The sequence below is a fragment of the Alexandromys fortis genome, unplaced genomic scaffold, assembly GCF_014885135.2.
Source record: "Alexandromys fortis isolate MF-2015 unplaced genomic scaffold, M_Fortis_MF-2015_v1.1 scaffold_9, whole genome shotgun sequence".
NCBI lineage: Eukaryota > Metazoa > Chordata > Mammalia > Rodentia > Cricetidae > Alexandromys > Alexandromys fortis.
The window spans coordinates 5,433,553-5,460,444 of record NW_026067892.1 but is presented as its reverse complement, the minus strand read 5'-3'; the positions used below and the strand labels follow the sequence as shown (position 1 = coordinate 5,460,444).

The window sequence follows — 26,892 nt, the reverse complement described above, 5'->3', positions numbered from 1 at the left end:
ACATGCTGGGATTACTACAATACCTAAGGACCACATTACCTGGCTGGAAAATCAAAGCTTCATTGCGTCACCTTGGCAGAGTCACACAGGGACAAGCCAGGGAAAGCTGTACCAAAGCCAGAACCGTCCCTGTCTGCCTCCCCACCCACCTGTGCTCACCTTCAAAAACATCACAGTCCCCACGCCACCCCCACCTTCTCACCAGCAGGACAAGAGAGCTGACAGAAGACAGTCCCCAGCCAGCCAGCACCCAGAGCTCCACCTGCATTCACCTGCTGCTTCTGGCTTTTCAGAGCAGGATGGCCCACCTTGGCCAAGGAGGGACTATTTTTTAAATATATTTACAAAAGTGTAATTTCTAAAGGGCCCACCTCCTTACATGAGCAGATCCAACAGGGTCCAGGCTGGGCCTGTCAGACTGCTGGCTTTCGCCTTTGGAAGCCAGGTGGTAACTGGTGCTCCTGGAGAAATTTCTTAGGTTCCAAAATAAAACGTTCCAAAGGCAAGATGAGGGAGACTTTTGTTTTGTTTTGTTTTGTTTTTTGAGACAGGGTTTCTCTGTAACAGCCCTAGCTGTCCTGGAACTAGCTTTGTGGACCAGGCTGGCCTCAAACTCACAGAGATTCACCTGCCTCCCAAGTGCTGGGATTAACAGCATGTGCCACCACCATCCAGTGAGGGAGACACTTTTACATAGGCCCATTTCCTCCTAAGCTATGAGTCAACTAGCAAGAAGATGGGGCCCCATGTCTCAGCATGGCACAGAGCCTCAGGGCAAACCTAGGCCTATGCAGTATCACTCCACCCTGAACAGACCAAGTTTACATGGGACCAGCCAACAGGGCCGAAAGGGCACTGCCTGGGGTACCTGGGCACCTGTAACACAGCAGGGAAGCAGAGGAGCCTCCCACAAGTACTCGGGACAGAAAAGGACACTGAGAATTCAGACACAAAGATGATGAGCAAGCAAGTTTGAAGCTCAGAGCAGTGACATTCTGTGCTCAGGAGGCAATGCAGAGAAAGGCTACTGTATGCTATTAAAGTAAGATTGTGGATATAATCTTCAAATCAGAGGAGATAGGAAGGCCAGGGGACCTTCAGTCACAGGGCCTGCTCTGTGGGGCTCTGCTGTGGAGGGATGGGACTTCAACATAGAGCTTGTAGTCCACGAGGGGAAGACTCTGGGTAAAGGAGAAACAGCGTGATCCTGAAAGAAACATGCAGCCCTCTGGACAACAGTGACTGAGGACAGACAGACAGCACCCCACAGAAGGGGGCAGATTGGACCGGAAGAGCGACCTTGGCAGAGGTCATCCCTTCTGTCACCACCCCCTCCTGTCCAGTTAGACCAACAGTCTTAATATGCTTGGTGCCTCCCTGAAGGTGCCGGGTCACCTACTTCCACAAAGTCACCTACTAAAAATACAGGGCTTAAGGGGAGGGGAGGGCTAGCAAGGTGGCACTGTCCCAGCACAGCTACTGGCCAGAGGCCACTGTTCACCCAGGGGGTGGGGTGAAAGGGTGAACAGATGGCTTGCGTTCTTCAAATTCAGGGCCAGTTGCTCTGTGAAGGAAAAGCTTGAGGCTGCTATGTTCTGACGAAGAGATACCCAGAGATGAGGACACTAGCTCTCTGTGTCCCCAAGTCAGTCTGGTCTCAAATAAGCTGCAAAACAGACTGGTTCCTGGCTGTGGGCCCTTGAGGTTGGTCACATTCACTTACAGAGCATGCAACAGTCACCGGCCCCCAACTCTAAGACCACTGGCAGCCCTCATTTTTCTGGGTAGACTGTGGAACCAGGGCTAGAGCCTGGGCCTTCTGCCCCTTGCAAAGCCCTCGCATCTACTCTCCTGCATATACTTCCCAAACCACGTTCAGGGAAAGGGAGTTCCACAGCCTGGCTGTTGGCTGCTGGCACTGCTGTTCCCACTCAGCAGAGAGAGGCATAGGAAAAGAGGCACAGCACAGCTCTCTTAGGAGAGTCAGCCACTGCCTGGGTACAGCTGGGCACAGCACCAAGTTCCTAGCGACAGGGGTTCTGATGACCCCTGCTGGGCATCTAGAAGAGCCATTTGCCTGTGCGTCTGCTCTGTCCACAACTGACCTGCTCCAGCCCTGGCCTCCAAACAGCCCCACAGCTCTGTCCCTGTTCATGCCATGCTTGGAAGGACACAAACTATCCATTCGCCACAAGTCCCCCAAGATGAACTACATCCTGAGTACAATACAGGTAGGAATCACATGTCACTCAGAGCAATCACAGGCCTGTCCCCAATCCCAGACGTAGCATGCTTCAGCAGTCAGTATCAAGCTCTGTCTGTGGACCCATGGGCTCTGGCGGCTCTTCTACTTTCCCAGGACAGAAGACAGCAGGAACCCCTGTTGGGACCCCTGACCCATCTACTTAAAATCAAGTCTGTAGCGCTCCATGCAGGCTGTTGTCACAGGCTCCAGCATCCCCACCCCCTCCCAGTACCCATGTGGATGCACCCTCAAGACACCCCCACTTGCTAATCTAGAGCAGGGCTGCAACATCCCCCCCCCCCAATACACTGATTTTCTAATGCTGGGAAAGAGATCACATTTCAGGGTATACACTGGTCCTTCATCAGTCCCTGTGGGCTCCTGCCCACCCTCCCTGTCCCCTCAGCACACAGCAAGCAGGCAGACCAGGGACACAGGGGAGGGGCTGGACTAAAGAGCACAGCCTCTGATCCCCCTGCCTCAGCACTCCATGGGTCAGCCCACCCTGTACGGCGGCATTTTCCCGGTATGGGTTTGGGCCAGGAAACCATCTTGCTGGACACATGAGCCGTATTCTTCCCAAGTCAGGAGCAAACACTGATGTTCTTAAGCCCCGCCAGCCTGGCACTGTGTTTACCCCCTCCTCACTCAAAACCAGGAGGGAAAGCAGGCGTCTGCCTCACAGGCTCCTGCTTTTCCTTGCTCTCTAGCACCTGAACCCACATACCTAAGGGCTCTGTGAACTGCATAAGAACTCTCACGGAACAGAGCTTGACCCTAGTCATGGGTTCTAGTCACCTTATCCAGTCTGAATCCTAACAGTGACCCTACATGCCTAGCTTGGTGTAGCCCCTGTGAAAGTCCACAGCTGCTTCCTCTGCCTCCCTCAGCATCGGAGGTCCTCTATCAGCACCAGAACAGAGGTGGCCGAGAGCGCACAGATTTTTGTGAGTTTGCGGGCAACTTGGCCTACATAGTGTTCCAGGTCAGCCAGAGATATGTAGAAAAACTCTGTCCAAACACACACACACACACACACACACACACACACACACACACACAAGAACCAAAATCATAGTGCTGAAGGGCAGCTCAGAGCTGCAGAGAAGCCCAGGGCCCACCCCAGCACGACAGATGGCGACTGCCTACTCTACCGCGGTTAATGGAGATGGCAGTGAGGCTGCCCCAACCACCTTGCATGCTGGCCACTGGATGTCCACTCTAGCCTGCTGAGACGGCTGTGGAGCTTTAAGAACCCAGAAACACTCTGTTCTTGTTCCCTTCTGCCATGGCTTCACCAACCCCTCCCAGCACCCTGTGCTCGCAGGGGCTGGGAATCATCTCTGCCTTCTGAACCCAAGCCAACCCAAGCCACTCCTGCTCCATGGGGGCCAGGACATGTTTGTGCACACCCATTCCCACCATTACTTGAGGCGTGACAATCATCACCACCTGGTACCTGATTATGAAATGGTCATGTTATGGATAATTCTGGGAAAGACTGTCCAGTGGAATTTCTAACACACACACACACACACACACACACACACACACACACACACACGAGCATTCCATTACCATGATTTGGCTTCCACTATTCAAAAGAGCAATGCAAAACCCCAGGAGTAAACAAAGTATGTTCTAAATTATTTTTATTATAGTGTGCTGTTGTCATTGTCCTAGTTTCATAGTGAGCGTTAGCTACTGCTCATCTGTCTCTATGTGCACATAACCTTTGAATTCAAGTGCACCGTGGGCATGCTAATAAATGTCCATAGGGCTTGGCAGCAGCTGCGCTCAGGGATCCATCCCGATGACAATAAAGGGGCTGAGTCTTTGCAGAGGAGAATCTTTTTAATTTTCCCCTCACACCAACCTGCAGTCCTCTGGCTGGCTGGCTGGCTGGCTGGCTGGCTGGCTGGCTGGCTGGCTGGCTGTGGGTGGCCCTGTGGGTAGAGTGAGCACCTGACCAGTCAGAGGACCTGTACACACACACCACTCTCAGGACAAGTCTGTGCCTGAGAGAGCCACGGTCGGGTGGAAAATGATTCACCTGCAGTTCTGACTCCCCTTAGTACCCGCGGTCCTCTCCCAACTCCCTACCTGGTCATGCAAGGACAGACAGAATCCAAGGGCTTCTCCATTCTGTGCAGTAGGAGCTTGTCTCCTTAAGACTACCCCACTCTCAGCCCCTAGTACAGCTCAGAGTTCCTTGTCTCCTAAAGATCTCAGTAATTCTGCTGTATAAAACATACCTTACTAAAGGACCTGCTGGTCTGAGTTTATTCCAATTTTTGGGTCCTATGCAGGCACCTGTGGAGAAAGTGAGTGCAAGGCCTAAGATCATAGCCCTCATCTTAGCCACACTGAATGGACACCCCTTCCCTCATGCCCATTCCAGATGACGGTGGTCCAAGAGAAACACTGGCTCGCCAAGACAGCAAGTGACACCCCTATCAGTGTGCTTCTGCAAGCATGAGACCAGTTGCCCAAAGACCGGTTACCCAAGAGTTCATTTCACAATCATGGGAACAGAGCTGAGAGAGTGGTGCAAGCAGGCATTAGCTCCTCAGGATGAGCGATATCAGCAGCACACAGCACCAGTTCAAACCACAGCAGCGACATGAAGCTGAAACAACATTCTCCATAAGCAGCGCAAAAACCCAGGAGGAGGACACTAACCCAAAGGCGTGTTTCATCCACCCTATACACTCAGAACGCCAGGTCAGCTATGTGAGTATCAGAAAGACACTGGGAGCTGCCATGCTGCTCCCACCCACCCTGTGCAGTCCAGGAACAGTCAAACTCAAAGCCTCAGTTTATCCTTACTGCCTTTCAAGAGCGCAGCAACTATGTAAGGCTGGAGGCCACCATGCTGGCAGCTGGCTCTGTTATCTTCTTTACTCAGTGACATCTGTCTGCACAGAGGAGATGAGGTACTCAGGGAAGTCCTGCTGCCATGGCAGCAGCACAGCAGCGGCAGCGGCAGCAGCAGCGGCGGCAGACATCCCAAAGAATGCACCTGAAGAGGCTAGTCACAGAAAGTGTCACTCACCCAAGTTTTCAAGGGGCCTGCTTTGGAACTTGGGCCAGGAGGAACCACAAGTCTGAAAAACAGAGTGGAGGAAGACCCTCATCTAGCAGCCAGGATGGAGGTAGGAGATTTGGAGAGGGCCACCCATCAAGGGGCAGACCTAAGACCAGCAGGGTCTAAGAGACGCCCCCATGACCCCCCTTCAGTACCATGTGGGTACACTAACCTCAACAAGGTGGGGTTGGAGCACAGTCACCCTTACTTGTACAGGCAGGCAGATCACCAGCAGAGCTGCAGGTGGCTCCAGAGGTGTCAGGAGGCAGACAGGACCGGCTTTTATCCCCATTCAGCCCTCCCACACTGGGAGGAGCAGGACCCAGGTCCTGTACCTGATCACACCAGACCAGTCTTTGGACCAGAGGCAGAGTAGGGGTGTGGCCCAGCCAGCCTTCTGTCCACACCCACCAATTACGCACATGTGCCCCTGTACCAGTGCCCAAAATTGGCCCCCCAGAAAAGGTCCTTATCTAACTGCCCATAATGAAACCTGGTTTGACAACACAACGCATTCCACTCAATCAAAAGCATAGTAACAGCTAGAGAGGAAGGGGCTCCAGATGGAGGGCAGAGAAGTAGTGGGAGAAGAAAATGTCTCTTTCTCCACAGCCCAGTGAAGGACAGAGGCTCCTCAAGCCTCCCTCTCCCCAAACCCGTTCCTCCCTTCTTCCTTGCTTCCTGACCATAGTCTGGGAGCCATGTCTAGGAAAGCCGTGGCTCCACAGCACAGAACAGCCTGGCTGTTTCAGGCAGGATAGCCACTAAAAGGGTTTTACAGTGAACAAAGCCAAGGCCAGTGTCAAGTGCCCCTGGATCACAAGTGAAGACAGAAATGGAAGCAAGCAGTGCTAGGACCCGAGTCCCTGCAGCACAGCCTCACTCCTGACACAGGGAGCACTCTCGGAAGAGAGTCCTGATCCTCAAGGCACAGACTGGGCTGTGCTTCTTGGTCTTGGTCCCCAGCCTGGCATTGACAGTCGGGCTCCTTACAACATGGACTCGTGGTTTAGACGCTCCTAACCAGCTCTTTCCGTCACGCCACGACATGGTAATGAGGGCTTAGGCGAGCCACTACAGCCTTGGGCTGGGGCTGCCGGCCAGGGAGACCATGATAAGAGGACTGACATAACACGCTGAGCCTGAGAGGAGAGAAAGTGGGGAACATCCGTGAACACACTGGCACAGGAGACAGCTTCCTGAACACAACACCGATAGCACAGGCACTGGCATCAACAACTACTAGATAGGACCTCATGAAACTGGAAAGCTTCTGAAAGAAAAACACCACCATCGTGGCAACAACACGCAGCCTACAGAATGAGAAAGGATCTTCACCAGCTCCACATCTGATAAAGGGTTATTATCCAAAATATATAAAGAACTTAAGGAACTAGACATCTACAAACCAAATAATCCAATTTTAAAAATGAGGTACAGATCTAATTAGAGAATTTTCAATAGAGGAATCTCGAATGGCTGAGAAACACTAAATGTTTAACATCCTTAGCTAATAGGGAACTATAAATCAAAACTACTTCAAGATTCTATCTTACATTTGTCAGAACAGCTAAGGCCAATAACACAAGTGACAGACAGCTTATGTTGGTGAGGCTTTGGAGAAAGGGAACATTCCTCCATGGCTGGTGGGAATAAAAACTTATACAGCTACAATTGAGGAAATTAATACAATGATTTCTCAGAAAATTGGGAATCGATCTACCTCAAGATTTAGCTGTACCACTCTTGGGCATATTACCCATCCTACCACAAGGACACTTGTTCAACTATGTTCACAGTGGCTTTATTCCTTTAGTCAAGAACTGGAAACAACCTAGATGTTCCTCAACTAAAGAATGGATGAAGAAGCTGGGCAGTGGCGGCGCACACCTTTAATCTCAGCACTCGGGAGGCAGAGGCAGGCGGATCTCTATGAGTTCAAGGCCAGCCTGGGCTACAAGAGATAGTTCCAGGACAGGCTCCAAAGCTACAAAGAAACTCTGTCTCAAAAAAACACACCAAAAAAAATGGATAAAGAAAATGTGGTACATTTACACAATGGAGTACTACTCAGCTGTTAAAAAAACGACATCATGAAATTCGCAGGCAAACGGAAGGAACTAGAAAAAAATCATCCCAAGTGAAGTAACTCAGACCCGAAAGACAAAGACAAACATGGTTATCTACTCACTTAGAAGTGGATATTGATATTAGCAGCTCAGTAAGACCCAGAGAGGCCAAGCAACAAGACAGGCTCTGGGAGTGATGCACAGCTCTCCCGGGGAGGGGGACAGAGAGTAGATTTTGTGAGTGGACTGGTGGCGGTGAGGAGGGGACTGGAGGGCGGAGAAGATGACTGGAACTGGAGGGCATTGGCTGTGATGTGGAGACCTAGTGCAGTGGAAACTCCCTGGAATATATGAGGGTGACCCTAGAGAGGACTCCTAGTGATGGGGGATACAGAGCCTGAACCATCCACCTTCTGTAAACAGGCAAGGCTTCCAGTGGTGGGGCTGGGACATCAACCCAGTCAAGAAAGCTTCTACCTATATTCCGTCCTGCCTGCAAGACGTGCTGAGGCAATGATGGCACAGAAGCTGTGGGAGTGGCCAACCAATGACGGATCTGATGTGAGGCCCACGCCACAAGAGGGAGCCCATACCCAACACTGCCTGGATGACCAGGAATCGGAGGCTGGATAGCCTAGAGACTTATGGTAGAACCAAACACAATTATGAAAATAATAATAATAATAAATCAATGAAATGATTGCTAATGATGTTCTGCTGTAATCATAGAGCAGTCATCATCAGAGAGGTTGCCTCTGGCAGCTGATGGAACAGATTCAGGGAACATCAGGTGGGGAGAGAGCCCAGGTGGAGCCCACTGGGAGAGCATGGTCCGTGGAATCAACTAAGCAGGCCTCATGGGAACTCACAGAGACTGAAACAGCAGTCATGGAGCCTACATGGATCTACGCTATGTTCTCTGCATATATGTTATGGTTGTGGGCTTGGTGTTTTGGGGGCACTCCTGACAGTAGGAATGGGGGTGACTGACTCTTTTGCCTATTCTTGGGATCCTTTTCTTCTTATTGGATTACTTCACCCAACCTTGATGTGAGGGTTTGTGCCTGATCTTATTTTATCTTGTTATGCCCGTTTGGTTGATGTATCTGGGAGGCCTTCTCTTTTCTTGGGGGGACCCAAGGGGGACTAAGAGAGAGGGATAGTGGGGAGGGACTAGGAGGAGTGGAGGGAGAGAAAGCTGCAGTTAGGATGTATTGTATGAGAGAAGAATAAATAAAAATTTTAAAGGATTTATTAATTTGTTATTTTATGTGTGTTTCTTTGTATCTATAAATGTATACCATGTACATGCAATGCCCACAGAAGCCAGAATAGGGTGTCATATCCTCTGGGACTGGAGTTACTGGTGGTTGTGAGCCACCATGTAGGTGCTGGGAACTAAACCCAAGTCCTCTGCAAGAGCAACAAGTGCTCCTAACCACTGAACCATCTCTCCAGTTCCCTAGTCTTCTTTTACTAGAACAAAAATGTCTGCAAGAGGTCCCAATAGCAGATGTCATGAGACAGGCGATTTCCTGAGTCCGCTGGTATATCTGAACGCCACTTCTTAGACAGGCGATTTCCTGAGTCTGCTGGTATATCTGAACTCCACTTCTTAGAAGCAGAAAAAGACACTCCACAGAGTGAGGCCAGTGGGACACGGGACCTGAATGGCAGCCTGTCACTATTCTCGGTGCCACAGGTTCAGCCCCGCCCCTGCCCGGAGCTGAGAGGCCTATCTCAGGCCCACAGCTGTGGGCCCTACTTTCCTCATTCATTTATTTACATCAGCAGCAGAGAAACAGTCAGGGTGAAGGCAGAAGCAGAGACAGCAGCAGCATTAGCTCAGACATCGAAGGAACAGCTACCCTTGCTCACTCAGAAAAGAGTTTCTCTTTATAAACACACAGGTTGGCACCTTTTCCCCTTCCCATGCCTGCTCTGGTGGGGCTGTCCTGCACCTGTGTGCCACACACTCATGAAACACTCTCAAGAACAGGATTCCCAGTATAGCACTCCAACCTTTTGGAGGGGTCAACCCCCATGGCAAGGCTGGTTGCATGTGTGTTATATAGGTGGTTAGCTTCATCCTTGGCTCCACCCATAGGAAGCCAGGATCCCAGTGCCTCCTAGAGTGACAAATAAAACCAATTCCTAACACTGCCAAATGGACTTAGCCTGGTTGAGAAGAATGACAGATCTAACTCCCCAACGAAAGCTCTTCCACCAAGAGGCCCAGGCCTGAGCTCGCAGGAATACGAGAATGAAGTCCCTTCCAGGAGCTTGGCCGGCAGAGCGGGCAACACTCCAAGGCCACAGCCCATAACATTTAGCTCTGAGGAAATCCAATGGGCTTACAGCATTTCTTTGGTGTGAACACTGGACTGCTGCCTAACAAAGCTCAAACGTACTTCCTGATTAGACAGTCATGCAGGAGTCAATTTATGATATTCGATGTATGCATTACGATAAGTTACCTGAGCTGACACTTCTGCTCTGGCACCTTGCTCCAGCCAGCACATTACTAACAGGAGATGCAGGAAGTTCCAGGAACGAGAGGGGCCCTTTGAAAAGGCCCATCTCACTCAAGAGTAGATAAGACAGCCTGCAGATTAGCCTGGACTTATGCAACAAACCCAAATGCCATCAAAGCTGCTTTGTCCAGGACACAGGAAGGTGAACCACAGAAAGTCAATCAATGTGACTATTGACAATAAAAGATAAAGGGAGAGAAATAACAGGATAGTATTATGAGATGTTAGGAAGAGCAGGTCTGAAGTCTACCCAAGAGTGCTGAAGGCCACCTATCATTGTGGCTCATGCTCTGGAGCCCATCCACAGCCATTGTGTGAGGAAGGACAGGAAGTTAGAACTGGTCGGGTTACACTTGCCTGAAGCCTCAGCATCCAGGACGCTGAGGCAGGGGGATTACTAGAGCTCACCTTAAACAGAGGTCAGAGGAAGAAAATACATGAGTTTTCAGTGTTGGTGGGTAACAGGACTGTCTCAGGAAACCTGAGATGTTCTCAACGCCAGTCTAAGAGACAGTGCATCCCACAAGGCTTCGGTGTGGAGTGCCATGCTTCCGTGAACACAACCCATCTCCTCAGGGTTCCATTCAGCCCCCAAGCCTCTCCCAGGGCCTACACAACAGCTAGAATTCCTCAGAAGAAAAAATTATCTTCCCTCCAGAGAGACAAGGAAGCCAGTGAGATGCAGAAACGCCGTGAGGACTCACACGCTAGCATCTGTGGCCCCGTGCCCAACCTCACCATCCGTGTTGGAGGCCACACACTTCTCCACTTTCCTGTGTTCCTGTAAACTCTCCTCCTGACTCCAGCCCACACACCCCTCCAGTGACCAGGGGAAAGACACGGCCCACGGCAATGAGGACAACCAGGTCACAATGCAGCCGTCCTCTTCCATAGTTTACCATACAAAGCCCGCCCAGCCTAGCGGGGTGTGCGAGCGAGCGCTGTAGAGCCCAGGTTCAAATGCAGCGTTATCTTACTGGCTCACTTCACTACGGGACTGGGCAAAGCTGAGCAGATGGTGGCCATGAGACAAGACTCAGAACACTCAATCAGAGCAGCCATGAGAAGAAAAACAGGAGAGGGAGGCCGAGTGCACCTGGCATGGCCCGCAGAGGGCTGCTGCAGGAGGAGTGCTGCTGATGGACACCATCCACACAGGTCATTAGCGCTGGAAAGGTGCACACAGGCAGTCCTCACGGCCAGACCACTCTCCTCCTAGAGCCACTTGTCACCCTCGGAACTTACAACCAGCACCAGCGGGGGGGGGGGGGGGGGGGGGGGGGGGGGGGGGGGTGACAGATGCAGAGAGGAAGTTCTGCGTTACAGGGAAGGCAAAGTTCACTTCCACGGAGGCAGCCCTACTGCGGCAGCCTGCAGGGCAGTGAGGCCCGGGGCTGTCAAGTTATCTGGACAGGTGGATTCTGGCCCCAGTTGGCCATCATGGGAAGATGAGTGTGTGCCAGCTCTACACTGCCTTCTAAACACAGGCATGGGTTAATTATCCCAGAGCCATCACAAAGGCTGAAACACACAGCTATGTGCATGAGTGTGTTCACAGGAACAGGCATTGGTGAGAGTGTGTACACGTTAGGACATTAGTGAAACAAGAAGGGCTTTTTTAAAGGAGGCGGGTCTGTGCACACTGAAAGTTAAACCAGCTCTGGCGGCTGCCCCACATAGCTTCAGGTGAGAACTATTTCCTGGTTTGTTTATTTGTTTGTTTTAATTTTTGTTTGCTTGTTTGAAGCAAGGTACAACCTAGGCCAAGTCCAGGCTGTTCTCAAACTTGCTGTGTAGCAGAGGATGACCTTGAACTCCTGACCCCTGCCTCTGCTTCCTGAGCTGCCGTGATTACAGGCAAGGTCATCATGCCTGCTTTATGCAGTGCTGGGGAATCAAGCCCGGAACTTCGTCCATGCTGGGTTAGTGCTCGACCAGCATAGCCCTAGCCCCTTTGTATGTTCTTAGGAGCTTTTTGTGAGTTCTGGAAGATAAATTACAAGCCACTCCGGGCTTGTGGATCCTCCCAGAAGAGTGAGCTTCGAGATGGAGTAAGGAACATAGCTTTATTTATTATATTTGGTTCTGGTTCAATTTTTACAAGCATATGCTACTTCTATAATTAAAACTTAAGTGTGGAGAAGAAAGTTAACTGGCTTACACATCAGGCTTCTACCTTTTGTGTCTGCACAGCGTCAGTCTGCCCACTCAGTCAGCACTGATAAGACTCATCTCTCCTTTCAGGAAAAGCTCTTTCCTTTGCAGGATGTCTACCATTACTAGACAGCGACATCTGTGCCCTTTGCGCTCCACTCACACAACCCTTGGGAACACAAAGATAATCCCTGCCCAGCACAGCAAGATGCAGGCGCTGTACAGTGGTTGGGGGAGTGGTCTCAGCCTTTACCAAACTCCCCTTTTCTGCTTCTGGAGGGAACATTGGGCCTCTGGCATCCACCCAGCATCTGCTCCCTTCTTGCAACCTTTGTCACAAGGGCAACACACCTGGGCTGCAGTGCTTAAATGACTTGAATGAGAATTATTCCCTATTGCACCAAGAGACACAAGGAAGAGCCCCTCTGGAAAGCTCCACTCCTCTGTAGATTTCTGCCCCCTTCCCAACCTGACTGGAAACAGCCTGAGCTTGATGGCTAGGCCTTGCTGGGAAGTAACTGTCCCTGGTATAGACTCAGAAAGGCTCTGCTAGGGACAGGCTGCACTTCCTGGAGTCCTGTGTGTGTGTGTCTCTGGGTAACCACACACACACCACCTCCTGTCCCCCACCCCCTCCCAACTGCTAATTCAGCTGGCACCAAATCCCCTTTGGCCAATTACTTTGCGCTGTTCGGTAAAGGCTCCAGCGCTCCCTGGAGAGTCTCGCTGAGGCCCGGATCTTCAAAGAACTTCCTCCCACACCAAGACTCTCTGAATGTCAGGTACCCCAGCACCCATCCTGGCTCTGTCCCTGGAGCATGCACCCTTTGGGTGTTGACTAGCTATCTGAACAGCCTTGTTTGTTTAATTCTTTAATTATTTTACATGCATTTATTTGGTGTTGCCTGTCACAGCATGCATGTGGAGGTCAAAGGACAACATCCAGGAGCCGGTTCTTTCCTTCCACCATGTAGTTTCCTGTATCAAACTCAGGTCGTCAGGCTTTACAGGAAGTGCCCTGACTCACTGACGAGATGTCGCTGGCCCTTGCACAGCTTTCAAGAGACGCCAGTTGTAGGAAACAAATGTGTTGCCATAAATTTCAGTATGGTGATGGGTAGTGGGGACGGATGAAGCCCCAGCCATCTGACTGTTCCTGTCCTGGCTCTTACTCAGAGTTGGGGGTCTGTGCATTGTGAACACTGAGCTGACAACGGATACTGTGCTATAGATCCAACTTGAGAAGCAGCAACGTTCTCAGCCTGAGGCTCTTCTCCCAACTCATTTCCCAGCCATCAGATGTGACAGAACCAGAGTCCCTGTCCCCATGGTGAGGGATACCCAGCGCTTCTCACAACTTACTTTCTACACAACTATGCCAGACTCTGCCCCTGTCCCCAGACTCAGAGGGGTCACAGCACCAGCACAGGCCCATCTGGGCAGCCTGCAGCCCCACCCACAACTGGTCTGGGTGGGACCTGACTGGAGTTATCTGTATGCCTTTGGTGAGAAGTCCTGGTCCACAACCATGTGGCTCTGTATAAGCGGAATGTTTACTTTGCAGAAACAGCAGGAATATGTGTGCATGTGTGTATATAAAGCTGGAGGGGCTGCCCGGGGCTGCCCAGAGCGCCAGCCAGTCCGAGCTACTGTGGGCACCTATCTGACCAGCATTCGATTTGGGCACAAAGGAGAGGTTAGAAATTATTTTCAGGAGATCATAGCTATAAACAGAAAAGGTATTGACCTAGAATTTGGTTGCAGTAGTTCTAATTATATTTTGGGGGAGGGAGGGCTTAAGCCAGGGTCTCACTCTGTAGCCTCACAGGCCAAGATCCATGCTGCTCCTGCCACAGCCTCTCGAGTACTGGGATAACGGCTGTGTGTTATCACAAAGACCCGGCTCCTACTTAGACAAATGTGTTTGTTGTTGTTGGAAATAAAATAGTGGGTTTCAGCATACCCTTGGCCACAATTTGGCCCAGAAAGCTAAACTACCTGCCCACTGCCTTCCAAGAACTGGAACTCTGACCTAAACCATGAACTTGCAGTCTGGACCAAGGAATCAGCTGCACGAGCAGCACCCGCTCTGAAGATATCTCCTGGATCATGGAGGAAAAGCAGGCAGCTACCTGATTCAGGTTTGACCACTGAGGAGGAGTCTGTGGCTCGAGCTCCTTCACTAACAGGCCCTGGGGATGACACGAAGCTCCAAAGGAAGAGGGCACAGGAGCAGGGAGTGATGTCTCCCAGTCACACAGAGTGCTGGGCTCTTGCTCTCAGGTCTGGTGGCACAGAACCCACTTCCCGACTGACCCAGCTATGGAGGGCAGTTTTCCACCAAAACTAGTCCCTGTGGCCTCCGGAAGGAGGTGCACCCACCCTGTTTCCTCCAGAAAGCAACTCTGACCCCCAGGTCATATGCTCAGGTTCTGGCTATCAGATGGCTGTCAGCTGGTCTCAAGGAGACCAGTGGGCTACTGGAGCCATTCTGCCCAGGGGACGCCATGCGAGAGCCTCCTGGCAGCCACCTCAGCCCAGCATCCTCGCCCTTCACAGTTTCTTCCTCAGACAAGTGATAAACAATTGTAGACCATAGAGCACATTGAAGCATGTACTGCTGGTCAAAATCAGCAGGAGGATTAAGGCCTGGCCATGCCCAGGGCTCCCGTGGGCCCACTAACCCTATCTAATTTGTGGGCATTTTGGGGTCAAAGGCTGATGGTCTTCCACTAACTGGAGCTGGCCATGTCACCCAGGGGACTCACACCCAGGCTGTGCCCACGACAAACACACAGACTTGCAGGAACAAACTCATGAAACCCACTACACTGTCTTCACTTACCAAGGCACGGGGTAGCAGGGCCAGGTGATGGCTGTCCTCAAGGGTGTCCGACCTGCAGGGCCTAGAAGAGAAAGACATGGCCGTGAATGTGGCATACAGGGCTTGGGTGATGCAATTTCCCTCAAGGAGGAAAAGCAAGAGCTATGTAGAAACTTCCCCGGGAATTCAAGCCAACTCCAGGATCATGGCCCCTGGAAAGGGAGAAGCTGAACCACTATTTCTCACCGCTAGCAGGAGGCTAGCAGATGACTCTCAACTGAGCAAACCCAGAGACAGCCAGCAGATACATCCCAGGACCCTGGAGACCGCTGCAGAGACCTGCAGCTCCTAAGCAGTGAAGGTGGGCTGCATCTGCCCCAAACAACAGAACAACCTCTCTCTGCCCAAGGCTGTCCTACCCAGAGCCACTGCCCACTTCTTGTGTATAAAAACCCTTCCCACCCACTCCACAGCATCGGGCTTCTCAGATACCCTGTGACCTCAGCCCGCAGGAAGCAGAGGCAGGAAGGTCACTTGAGCGCAGGAATGCAGGGTCAACCAGAGCAACCAGCTGGTCTCCTGACAAAATACAAATGACCAAGATGGAATCATAAATATCAGCAAGAATGAGCTGCACAGCAACGTGTGAGCTAGAAGAGGGAGCTGACTATGGAAAGGGGCTCTCCGGCTCTTGGGGGTCCCAAACAGTGATCATAACTAAGACTGCCATCATTGCAGGGGACAGAGTATAAACTACAAACAGAAAAAAACTGACGGTCACTCAAAAACTAGGTAAAAGAGCTTGTGTGTAGCTCAGGGGAGAGCTCTGGGGTATATGAGGCCTGGGATCGTGTCCCTAGTACCACAAGAAGGGAGAGGGAGAGCTTCTACCTGAAGCTCTGCTTAAACTCTTGTCAAGCCAGGCATTGTGGCACATACCTTGAATCCCAACAGGGTCAGAGGCAGGTGGACCTCTGTGAGGCCAGGCTAGTCTACGTCAGGAATTCCAGGACAGTCAGGGTTACTGACTGTCAAAAACAAAAAGGGCAGGTTTCAAGTGGAAACCCTCTCTCCCCTTGTGCTGTGTGACTCCAGACTGCACAAACAGTGGTGTCTGGGCTGTGCCTGGCTAAGAGACATCATTTCACAAGCAGCTTTGACTCCACTTTGAGGGAGGACAGTCACTGCAGCCCCTGGTGGAACACAGAAACTGCGCCCTGGTACCACCCGTTTAGCAGCCTGAAAAATCACACATCTAAAGAACCGGAAGAGAGCCACCCTGTCAGTTACTGCAGTGAACAGAGACTGAGGGCACACGGGGATACATCAAAACCCTATCAGGAAAGCAGGCCCAGCAACTTACTGGACACACCAAACTAAGGATCGGGTGTCACTCCCTTACCTGGACGCTATAAAATGACCGACACCTAACCATCGGATGCCTCACATGCGCATCAAGGACCAAGGACTGGTCTATCTGGACAGGATGGAACACAGGCCAACCTGGGCTATGCAGGGATTTCTAGGCTAGCCTGAGCTACTCAGAGATACTCTACTCTACCTTCTTCCACCCACCCCTGCCCCCCCCAAAAAAAACTAAAAAAGGAAGGAGCTGGAGAGATGACTCAGTGGTTAAGAGCACCGACAGAGGACACAGAATCAGTTCCCAGCACCCACTGGGTGGCTCACAACCATCCACAGGCACACAAAAAGTGCATATGCATACATGCAGGCTAAACATTCACACACATAAAATAAAATAAAATAAAATAAAATAAAATAAAATAAAATAAATCTAATTAAAAATTTTGAGGCTCAAAAATTAATCATAGTAGTAGATGAGAATCTACTTAAGAACTAGAAAACCAAGTGGGAAGTCAGACACGCAACTCTTAAAAGACAAGTCACCCAAGCTCAGAGAGCCCCCAGGGAGACCCTGAAAACATCAGAGCAGGATCCCAGCTCTCTCAGACTCTGTCAAGACCTGAAGAGAAAAAGAAAAACAGAAGTAGGAGATGCCTGTTCCCTGCCCAACACATTTGAGGCAGTTTTTAAAAAAAAGGAGGGAGAGAGAGTGAGCTAGTGAGTCATTACTGGGCCATCTCTTACAAGTCAGGTTCGCCCATACCCAGAGCCCCAGGAAGAACCAGCGAGTGACTCATCAAAGAGCATGGCTAAGCTGGGTCTCCCCGGGGGAGCCGGAGAGCCTGATATTAATCAATAAATCAAAGGGAAACAGCAAGCATCGTTTCAAAACCAAGAGTGCTGACTTCACACCACGTGCAGTACGTTAGAAATGCATCCTGGCAGCCCCTAGTCCTCCGAGACAGCCTCGCTCAGGTCCCCTAGTCCTCCGAGACAGCCTCGCTCAGGTACCCTAGTCCTCTGAGACAGCCTTGCTCAGGTCCCCTAGGCTGACGTCACACTGGCTATGGAGCCAAGGTTGGCCTTGATCTCCTCGTTTTCCTGGCTCAGTCTTCCAGATCCTGGGATTACAAGTGTAAGGCAACACCCCTGGCTCTCCGGCTTTCTTATGAACAACTCTGAAGAGTTGAAGCTATAGCAATAAACATCTGGCTAAGAGTATCTAGATTTGCTTTGTTCTTTTTTTTTTTTTTTTCTGGTTTTTCGAGACAGGGTTTCTCAGTAGTAGCTTTGGAGCCAGTCTTGGAACTAGCTCTTGTAGACCAGGCTGGCCTCGAACTCATAGAGATCCACCTGCCTCTAATTCCCGAGTGCTGGGATTAAAGTCGTGTGCCAACACTGCCAGGCAAATTTAGCATTTGCCAAATGTCTGGTGCACACACACACATGCGTGTGTTCTCTCCTGAGCCCTCTGGGGTCTCCTTTCAAACCCTGCACTACCTGACGCCCATACCCCGGCCTGGCTCTCCTAACAGCACTGTTCACAACCACAACACCGTGAGTACATAGGGGATGAAACGGCTCCCCCCTTACACCATCCAGCAGCCCATCCACATGTAATCTTCTCCAAATGTCACAGAAATACTCTCAGGCCTGATTTTTGAGTGTCTCTAGCAAGTCTCAATCCTGGCACCTGGCCGTTTTGCCAGGCTCCTTCTGTCTGGAGCTGAGACTGGCAGCTGTACAGGGAAGACAGAAGAACCTCCGGCTCCCGAATCACACAGTCTGCTGCCAGTCCTCTAGAGCCATGGGCAGTAAGGAGACTGCGCTAGCAGAACACACTCGGAGCATTTTCGGGGAAAGCAGGGCTCCGCTTTGGAAAGAAAGCTAACATAGGACAGCTAACTCTGAACTCTGTAGTGATGGAGGGCAAGGAGAGCTGAGAAGAAACAAGTTACAAATTAGCTAGCACCCTGACTCAAGGACAAACTTAGCTCTTTGTGCCTCTGAGACCAGCACAAGACCTTTCAGCGCCACTGGGAAAAAAGGCTGTGCCAGGAAAAGGGCCCCAAGCAGTGAGTCAGGTAAGCTAGGCCCTGGCAGGCGGGAGCTAATGGCCACAGCTTGCTGCGATTAGAAGGACATGCTCCACTGAGCAGAAAGTGACGTCTCGCGTCCTGATACGGGGTTGTTGGTCACCAGAAGCCTTTTCACTGACAAGCATTACCCAATGCCTCGCCACCTACATCTCTCTAGGGCATGGGAGGTGGGGAGGGGCACTGGGGAGCCAGGCCAGAGGAGCCAAAAGAAAGTGCCAGGAGCCTGGGATGGACATGTGACTTGGCCCCAGCTCTGTGGTTGTTTGGGATGGCCAAACTCAGCTGAGTTGAAAACAGGAACAAGTCCATGCCTGCTGACACAGATCCTGTCATTGGGTCTAGCTGCTAACACTACACAGGGTACCCACTTTTCAGCAGCACAGACACTAGGACCCAGGGCTCAGCTGGGAATCCCAGGGCTGTGGATAAAGAAGTGGGGGCTCTGGGCATGCTTCAAAGGGCCTAGGCCACAACTGCCCTTGAGAGGTCAGAGCAGAGCTCCGAGGTGAACATCACAGCTAGGAAGGAACAAGGAATACACCATTAATGTCACAGCCACATGTAGAGGCTTATTTCCTGTCTGTTGTGTGTCTGGGCTGTGATGGAGCTGTCCCAGCTCAGGGTCTCACACAGAAAGGAAATGCAGACCTTCTCGGCTGCAGGCAAACATGGACTGGAGAAATTGGGCAGGGTGACGGCTGCCTGGCATTCATTCTGAGTCCCAGGAATCCAGGAATCACGTGAGGACAATCACCTTAGGGTCCCAAGAGCAGAGATGACAGACAGAGCTGGACAGCTGCCTCCTGTAATCCATCCAGATGTGCATATTACCAAATGTAACCTAGGGATCATGCCCCACTTCTGGCTCCCAATCCATTAGGTTTGCTTATCTGTTGTCACAGTGAAGGGATAGACACGCTGCTGTCTCTTGAGTAGGCCTTACCAGGCACCAATCCTTAGAGCTCAGAACTTCACTCCCAAATGGCTAGAGAGGCCCAGTGTCTGGTTTCCCAGGCACTGAATCTCCAAGAATGCCTGCTAACCAATATTCAGGAAGATGAATTCTGCCCTGACCACCCCACCAGGGATGGCAACTACCCTCTCCTCTGCCCTTCCTGGGCATCTTGAGTTGGAGGGGACCATTCTGCAGCCAACACAGATATGCCCAAGCATTCTCACACATAGGTGGGTGCCATTTTTAAGTCCTAGGTTCAGCCTATGAATTCCATTTCCATGCATATAAGGGACAGCACAAAGAACTTACTGTAACAATAATCACCAAGGTCTGTTGACACCATGCTAGTGGCCAGAGGCAGCCAGCCACCCAGCTATACCTTTTGCTTTTGGTAGAGGTGGAGGAAGACGGAGCAACTGGCAGAATCACTACTAATAAACTTGTCCTATGTGAATGTAATTATATGCTTCTCAGTTTTGCTTCACAAGGCAATAGATGTGTATGTGACCCGTCTCCACACATCTATTGAACTGGGAAATTCTCATCTCGGGCCGTTAGCCCCTCCCCTGCTAAGAAGGCCTGCACACTGAGCTTAAGCACAGCACTCCCAGCGGTACAGAAGCACAGCCCCCACACACCATCCTGGGCCAGCAGAGAGGGACAAGGACAGACACACAGGGACCCACCTGAGCCCTTGAGCACACAGACACCAGAGCAATACTCTCAGATTGCTGAGCCATGTGTGACCCGGCAACAAGGAAAAGGACTGGGGTGACACTGATATGCGGGACAAACACCCCAGGAGGCAAAGGGCAGGGCTACGGTGGCAGAGCTAATGTCCACACATTAGCCAAGTCCCTGCAGCCAGGTGAGTGCCCGGCATGGCTGTCACATGCGCTGCTGCCATGAGAACAGAAATGGGACCACATTCTCTTCAGCTGCCTGTGGAGGGAGCAGGAAGGAGCAGGTCAGAGGAGGAAGGTTCTGGAATCCCTGGAAACCATGGCCGGTTTAGACATCTCCTTCAGACTTAGTCCTGAGCTGCGGCTGCTGTCCCTTCTCAGTGTGGCAGCCACTGCAACACCACTGCTTCCGAAGGGTGCCTTGCTGGGAAGCCAAGCGAGGATTCGAACAATACGTAGTACATGCACATGGGGCCCCATGCGTATGTGCACACCACTTTCATACACAGGATGAATGCACATGCATTGAGGTTACAGTCAGAAGGGAGGCAGTGTCCTGGGGCACACTACCCATGATCCAGCTTCAAGTCTGGGGTCATGCCAACATAGTCCAGAGGGGAGGTCAGGGAAGAACACCCCACACTGTCAGCCAGTCACCTGCCACCCATCCTCACTGTAGAGTTTAGAAACAGGGTTTGGCACACACAACACTATTGTGGTATTTCACCATGAGATGTAGCTACACAAACCTTAGCATGCCAGCTTTCAGAACAAGAAAATGAATGAAAGTGAAAAGCCACCGCAGCAGCCATGGCAGTGTCAGAAGCTAGAGCGGCCTGTGTGGTCTGTGCAGAAAGCTTGGAGACTCTTCACTTGCAGTGTGCTTGTGAAGACCCAACCAGGAGCGTCCATCACACTTTCTGTGCCCACCCACTGATCATGCCAGGGTCTAATGCAGCGCTTGTGGTCTAACTGATGCCCAGGTCAGTGGGAGAGTGGACAGTGGGAAGAGGGTGCAGAGATGGGTGCAGCTGTGATGGCATTCTTGGTGTGTACACGCATGCACACGAGAGCACCCTAACACAGAGAGAGATAAAGGAGGGGCAGAAGGACAGCCAGGGGAAGATGGGGAATGTCACAAGTGAGGAAAGGGGAGACTGCAGGGCCCAGCAAATCCTGAAGGGAAACTAAGGGTCAAGATGCACGGCAAAGGAGATGGCATCTCAGAACCTGCCACTAAACTGTGACTTCCAACTCACTAGAGTGGACTTGGTGAGCACTGTCCTGAACTAAAACAAGCTAGGGACTGCAGGTCAAGTCAGCAAGGCTCACAGAGCAGGAGAGAGGTAGGCAGGGGTCCAGGACCCTGGTAGGAACAAAAGCGATGGCAGGAATAGGTCTGTGGATCATGAAGAATAGGTAGGAGCGGTCCTCAGTCAGGGTCAGGAAACATGGCATGCGAGGCACCCAGGAGTTTCCTTTCACTTAAACTCTACTTCCTGTGGGGCGCTGGTGGCACACACTTTTAATCCCAGCACTCAGGGGTGGGGGGAGGCAGAGGCAGGCGGATCTCTGTGAGTTCGAGGCCAGGCTGGTCTACAAGAGCTAGTTCCAGGACAGGCTCCAAAGCTACAGAGAAACCCTGTCTCGAAAAACCAAAAAATAAAAGATGAAAAATAAACTAAATAAATTCTACTTCCCAAGTCTGATGTGATAAGAGGAAAGCTTGTGTGCATGTGGAGGTCAGAGGACACCCTCAGATGTTGTTATTCAGGAACAATCGTGTGTGTGTGTGTGTGTGTGTGTGCATGCGCGTGCCTGAGTGTTACATCTGTGCACCACATACATGGAAGAACCCACAGAGGTCAGAAGAGGGGTTATAGATCGAACCAGAATTGGAACTGGAGTTACAGACGACTAAGTTGCCGTGTGCTAAAAATCAAGCCCTGGTCTTCTGCAGAGGCAGCCAAGTGTTCTCAACACTGAACATCCTCTAGTCCCACCCTCTTTTTTGAGAAGGGTCCCCTTTAAAGTTTTTGCGGCCCAACAAACCTCTCCACCAATGCAATAATCCAAATCAAACCGAATTAGAAAAAGTCCAGGTTTAATGGATGCCAGTGCTCCTGGGTGGCCCTCCAGGAAAACACGGAGAGAGGAAAGAACAGGGAAGGCCACGGAGAGGGGAATAAAAGACCGAAAGACCACGTGTTCGTTCTCTGGGGGCAGTTTAAATAGCCTGTGGGAGTGGTCTTGATCCTCTCTGGGGAGGAGTCACCGTTTGGCAGGCTTTTTCAGAGGTAGAGTCTAGACTGAGGTAACTCCCAGGGAAGGGGGCTTGAAATGGAACTTTCCACCCAAGCATTCCAAAATGGATGCCAGGGGCTGGGATGAAGCCCCAACCAAACATTCCAGACTCTTTGGGTATAGGGGTGTCAGCGGCTGGGGTGATGCTTCCAACCAAACACCCCCACTAGCCCAGAGCTTGTTAAGTAGGCAGGTCAGCTGACCAGTGATCCCAGGGATCCAGCTGTCTCTGCCTCCCCAGTGCTGGGATTACAGGCATGTGCCACTATGCCTGGCTTCTTTACATGGGTTCTAGAATTATCAGCTGAGCCATCCACCGGCTTCCCCACCCCACATACTCATCTTTTTAGAACTGTATTCGAATTACTATTTGCCACCCTTAAAGAGCTATTATGTTCACAGTCTGGCATGATGGCACATGTCTTTAATCCCAATACTTGGGAGGCAGAGGTAGGTGGATCTCTGAGTTCAAGGCCAACCTGGTCTACAGAGTGAGTTCCAGGACAGTCAGAGCTGCACAGAGAAACCCTGTCTTAAAAAAAGAAGAAAGATGGGCTGGAGAGATGGCTCAGTGGTTAAGAGCATTGCCTGCTCTTCCAAAGGTCCTGAGTTCAATTCCCAGCAACCACATGGTGGCTCACAACCATCTGTAAAGAGGTCTGGCGCCCTCTTCTGGCCTTCAGGCATACAGACAGAATATTGTATACATAATAAATAAATAAATATTTGAAAAAAAAAAGAAGAAAGAAAGAAACAAAGAGAGTCATGTTCACAAGGTTGAACAGTTAGTTGACTCAGTATCTGTCCCTTGAAGAGGCAAGCCATGCCCACCCCCTTTCCTGTCACCCACCAAGCTTTCTGCCTTGGGACCCAGCTGCCTTCGTGGTGCCTTCGTGGCCTGCCATGGTCTCAGGACCCACTGCCCGCCGTCACTTGGAGACCTGCATTTTACTTAAACCATTACACCTACATCAGGTGGCTCACAACCACCTGTAACTCCAGCTCCAGGGGAGGGGATTCAACACCTTCTTCTGGCCTCCTTGGGGACACACACACACAATTTTTTTTTTTTAAATGCTAACCGTCAAAGTGGCACACACCTATGATCCCAGCTCTTAGACGCCTGAGCCGGGAGGAAATCACAACCTTAAGGACAGCTTGGGCTGAATCTTATCTAAAATAAGAAGAAACAATAGTGTTTAACTGTCACTGGTGTGTGCTGGTTGTGGTTTGTGTGCGGTTCTTCAGTTGCCAGAGACTCGGCGGGAAACACGACTAAAATGATAACCTTGCTTGCGGCGTCTGTGGCAGACACAGAGTTGATGAAAATCAAGGCTTAAGACAAATCAGGCGCCCTCCATAGCCACGTGCCCTGGGAGTCGGGAGCCCTTGATAAAGACAGCTGAAGAAAGAAGAGTTCCTTCCTAACCCAAACCCCCTGGAAGGTGTGTTGTGTCTTCCACAGGCAGTCTGACACCAGGACGGAATCCCCCAAGACAGCTGACTCATTTGGCACAGCTACACATGCTGTTCCTTAGGGCTCCTCGCTGCTCAGCTCTGCTGGGCTCGGGCATTCACCCACCGCCAGCAGTAGTTTCTTCACTCTCTGAGTTCCTCCTTGGTAATCCCATGTCCACACAGCTGTGGCTCAGAGCCATCCCTGGCTCTCGTCTGGAGCACGGCGAGATTATTACAAATAAATCCTGCAGGGTCTGCAGACACGCTCACCCAAAATGTGTGCACAGCAGCCTGGAGACAGATCCATGGGAAAACACTTGCCTTTCAAGAGTGAGGGCCTGAGTTCAGACCTCCAGGACCCACAGAAGAAAGTGGGTATGTGGGCCTCAGGCTGCACAGCTGCCCACAACTGCCATGGCAGGAAGCACCAGGTTCCAACCATAGCTGACACCACCCAGGGAGGTTCAGCATCTATCAGCATCTATAGGAAAGTACCTGACATTCCAACCATTAGATAAGATTAGATAGATTTTTCTGACCTGGACTCATGTATTCTTCTTTTGCCAAGACCCCTCGACAAATGTCAGCCAATTGGGGTCCTGAACCCTGGAAATCCCCTCGCCCCAACTTCTACTATGATTAAAAAAAAAGCCTCTGACTATGACTGGGCTGGACTCCTGCTCTCAACCTCTGTGTCAGACAGACAGAGTCCAAGCTTCAGCTTGAATACAGGACTCGGTCTCCTAGTCAGTTTTTGGGGAACTCCATGATCTGGGCATAACAGGTGCATGTCTATAATCCTAGAGATGGTAGGATGAGAGGTGGGGACAGGCAGACCCCTCAAGGGCCAACTAGTGCTTGTGGCCTGAGGGTCATGAGTCTAGGGCCACCCTTGAACTACATAATGAGTTTCAGGACAGCCAGGGCACCACAGAGACCCTGTCTAAAAAGAAGAAAAATAAATAAGGAAAGGAAGAAATCTTACTTCCTTGTAAGTAGGAAGTAAGACAATCCTATATCCCAAAACATACAAGGCAAAGCAGCGCAGAGCAAAGAGTGGAGCCAAGTGGCTTCTGCAGGAAGAAAGACTGAATACTCAGAAAACACTCAAAGTTAAGTTTGGGGACTCGATCAGTAAAGCGCTTTGTCATCAAAGCATGGGGGACCTGATTTTGGTCCCCAGAACCCACAGAAAAAGTGGCGGCAGGCTGGAGAGATGACTCAGAGGTTAAGAGCACTGGCTGCTCTTTCAGAGGTCCTGAGTTCAGTTCCCAGCAACCACATGATGGCTCACAACAACCTGGAATGAGATCTGGTGCCCTTTTCTAACATGGAGGTATATGTGCAGGAGGAACATTGTATACATAATAAACAAATCTTTAAAAAAAAAAAAAAGTGGTGGCATGCACTTGAAATCCCAGCACCATGAAGGTGGAGTCAGGAGGATCCTGTCTTGGGGCTTGTGTGCTCCAGATTCAGGGAGACCCTGCTCAAAAAACAGGTGGATGGATCCTGGGGAATAACACTCCGACTGACAGATTCTCTCTCTCTCTCCGTTTCTCTGTGTCTCTGTCTCTGTCTCTCATAACACACACATACACACACACACACATACACACACACACACACAATGTGTGTTAAGCTTCACCCTCAGCCTAGAAAGAAAACATGTGGAAAAACCTGAATGAGGGAGGGAATAAAGGATGCATGGAGGCTGAGTAACTAAATGAAAATCAGCCATGATGCAGTGGCCAGAGAAACAGTCTCCTTGCTAATACAAGTGTGCCCGCAGGAGACAGAAACTGGCTGAAGAGGGGGCCGCTGGCCGGATGAAGCACAGGACCGTTTGTTTCATGTTTTGTTTTCCAGACAGGTTTCTTTGTGTAGCCCTGGCTGTCCTAGAGCTCACTCTGCAGACCAGGCTGACCTGAACTCAGAGATCCGCCTGCCTCTGCCTCCTGAGTGCTGGGATTAAATGTGTGTCAGCACACCTGGCTAAGCACAGGATTATAAAGTAAGGGGAGAGAATGGCTCCATACCTAGAACCTGATGATTGAGAGAAAAAGTGGGAGGTGGCACAGCCAGACATTGCCACAGGGGTTCACTTCCCTCCACATCTACCCCTCGTCTCCAGAGCACAGGGCCCGGTTATCTTCTGCCCACAGCAGAGTCTGGCACTTCTTAAAAGTAGAGGATGAAGGGTCACCAGGGTGTAATAATCCCAAGATAAAGTCATGAGGATTTCTGTCTTCTAAGTATGGGCACCATCTCCCTTCCCTGCACCCATCTCTCTCTGCCTTCTTCCCCCTTTTCTCTCCCTTGCACTCCTCATGTGTTGTCTTAAATGGTCAAGAAACCCCATTGGCACAAACTAGAAAAACCCTGACTCCTGGTGGTGGCCCCACAGGAACCTGGAGTCAGTTCCTTCCTAGAGGGGCTTTCACAGAAGACTGCACACCGGGCACCACACTGTGAAGAGAAATAACCCCACGTGACCCCAAGTGACACTCCAACCTCTGGTCCACAGGAAAGTGAGATGCCGTGGAGCCCAATGTGTGAGGTACCTGGATCCGTGGAGGAGATCAGTGAGGCACAGGAAAATGATGCCTCATCCAGCAGGGCAAGGGGATGTGGACAGGATGGTGCTCACTACAGAGATGGAGCTGAGTCTTTAAAATGTATCTTCCGATAAATCCCAGGGCTGGGAGAATGGCTCGGCTGGTAAAGGGTTTGCCTTGCAAAGATAAGGCCTGAATTTCATCCCCAGGGTCCATGTAAAGCCAGGCCCAGAGACTGTAGCTGTAACCCCAGTACTGGGAGGCAAAGGACAGGGGGAGGCCTAAGGTTTGATAGACAAGCAGCCTAGCAAATTAGTGAGCTCGAAGTTCAGTAAGAGACCTTGTCTCAAAAATAGAAGATGGAGAGCAAAAGAGGACAATGGCTGATATCAACCTCTGGTTCCACACACATGCACACCCATGTGCACACACATGGAAATAAACATACACGCACACAAAATTTAAAAACCAGGTCCAGACTAAGAGCCTCCTTAAGAAACACATTCCTCCAACCTCACACAATCTCTCTGTCTCGGTTACTTTTCTGTTGCTGTGA

The 26,892-nt window shown here is 50.9% G+C and overlaps 1 protein-coding gene across 4 annotated transcripts in view; it reads right to left on the bottom strand.

Moving 5' to 3' along the window:
- Agpat3 (1-acylglycerol-3-phosphate O-acyltransferase 3) overlaps window positions 1-26,892 on the bottom strand; it is a 75,825-nt gene that overhangs the window by 37,419 nt on the left and 11,514 nt on the right. For 2 of the 4 annotated variants that reach the window (XM_050139966.1, XM_050139976.1), the window contains exon 2: window positions 14,936-14,996. The gene's annotated coding sequence lies outside the window, so the exon portion shown is untranslated. Of the gene's footprint in view, window positions 1-4,500; window positions 4,559-5,300; window positions 5,323-14,935; window positions 14,997-26,892 lie in introns of those variants that run through there. The other 2 variants (XM_050140003.1, XM_050139986.1) reach the window with 2 other exon arrangements.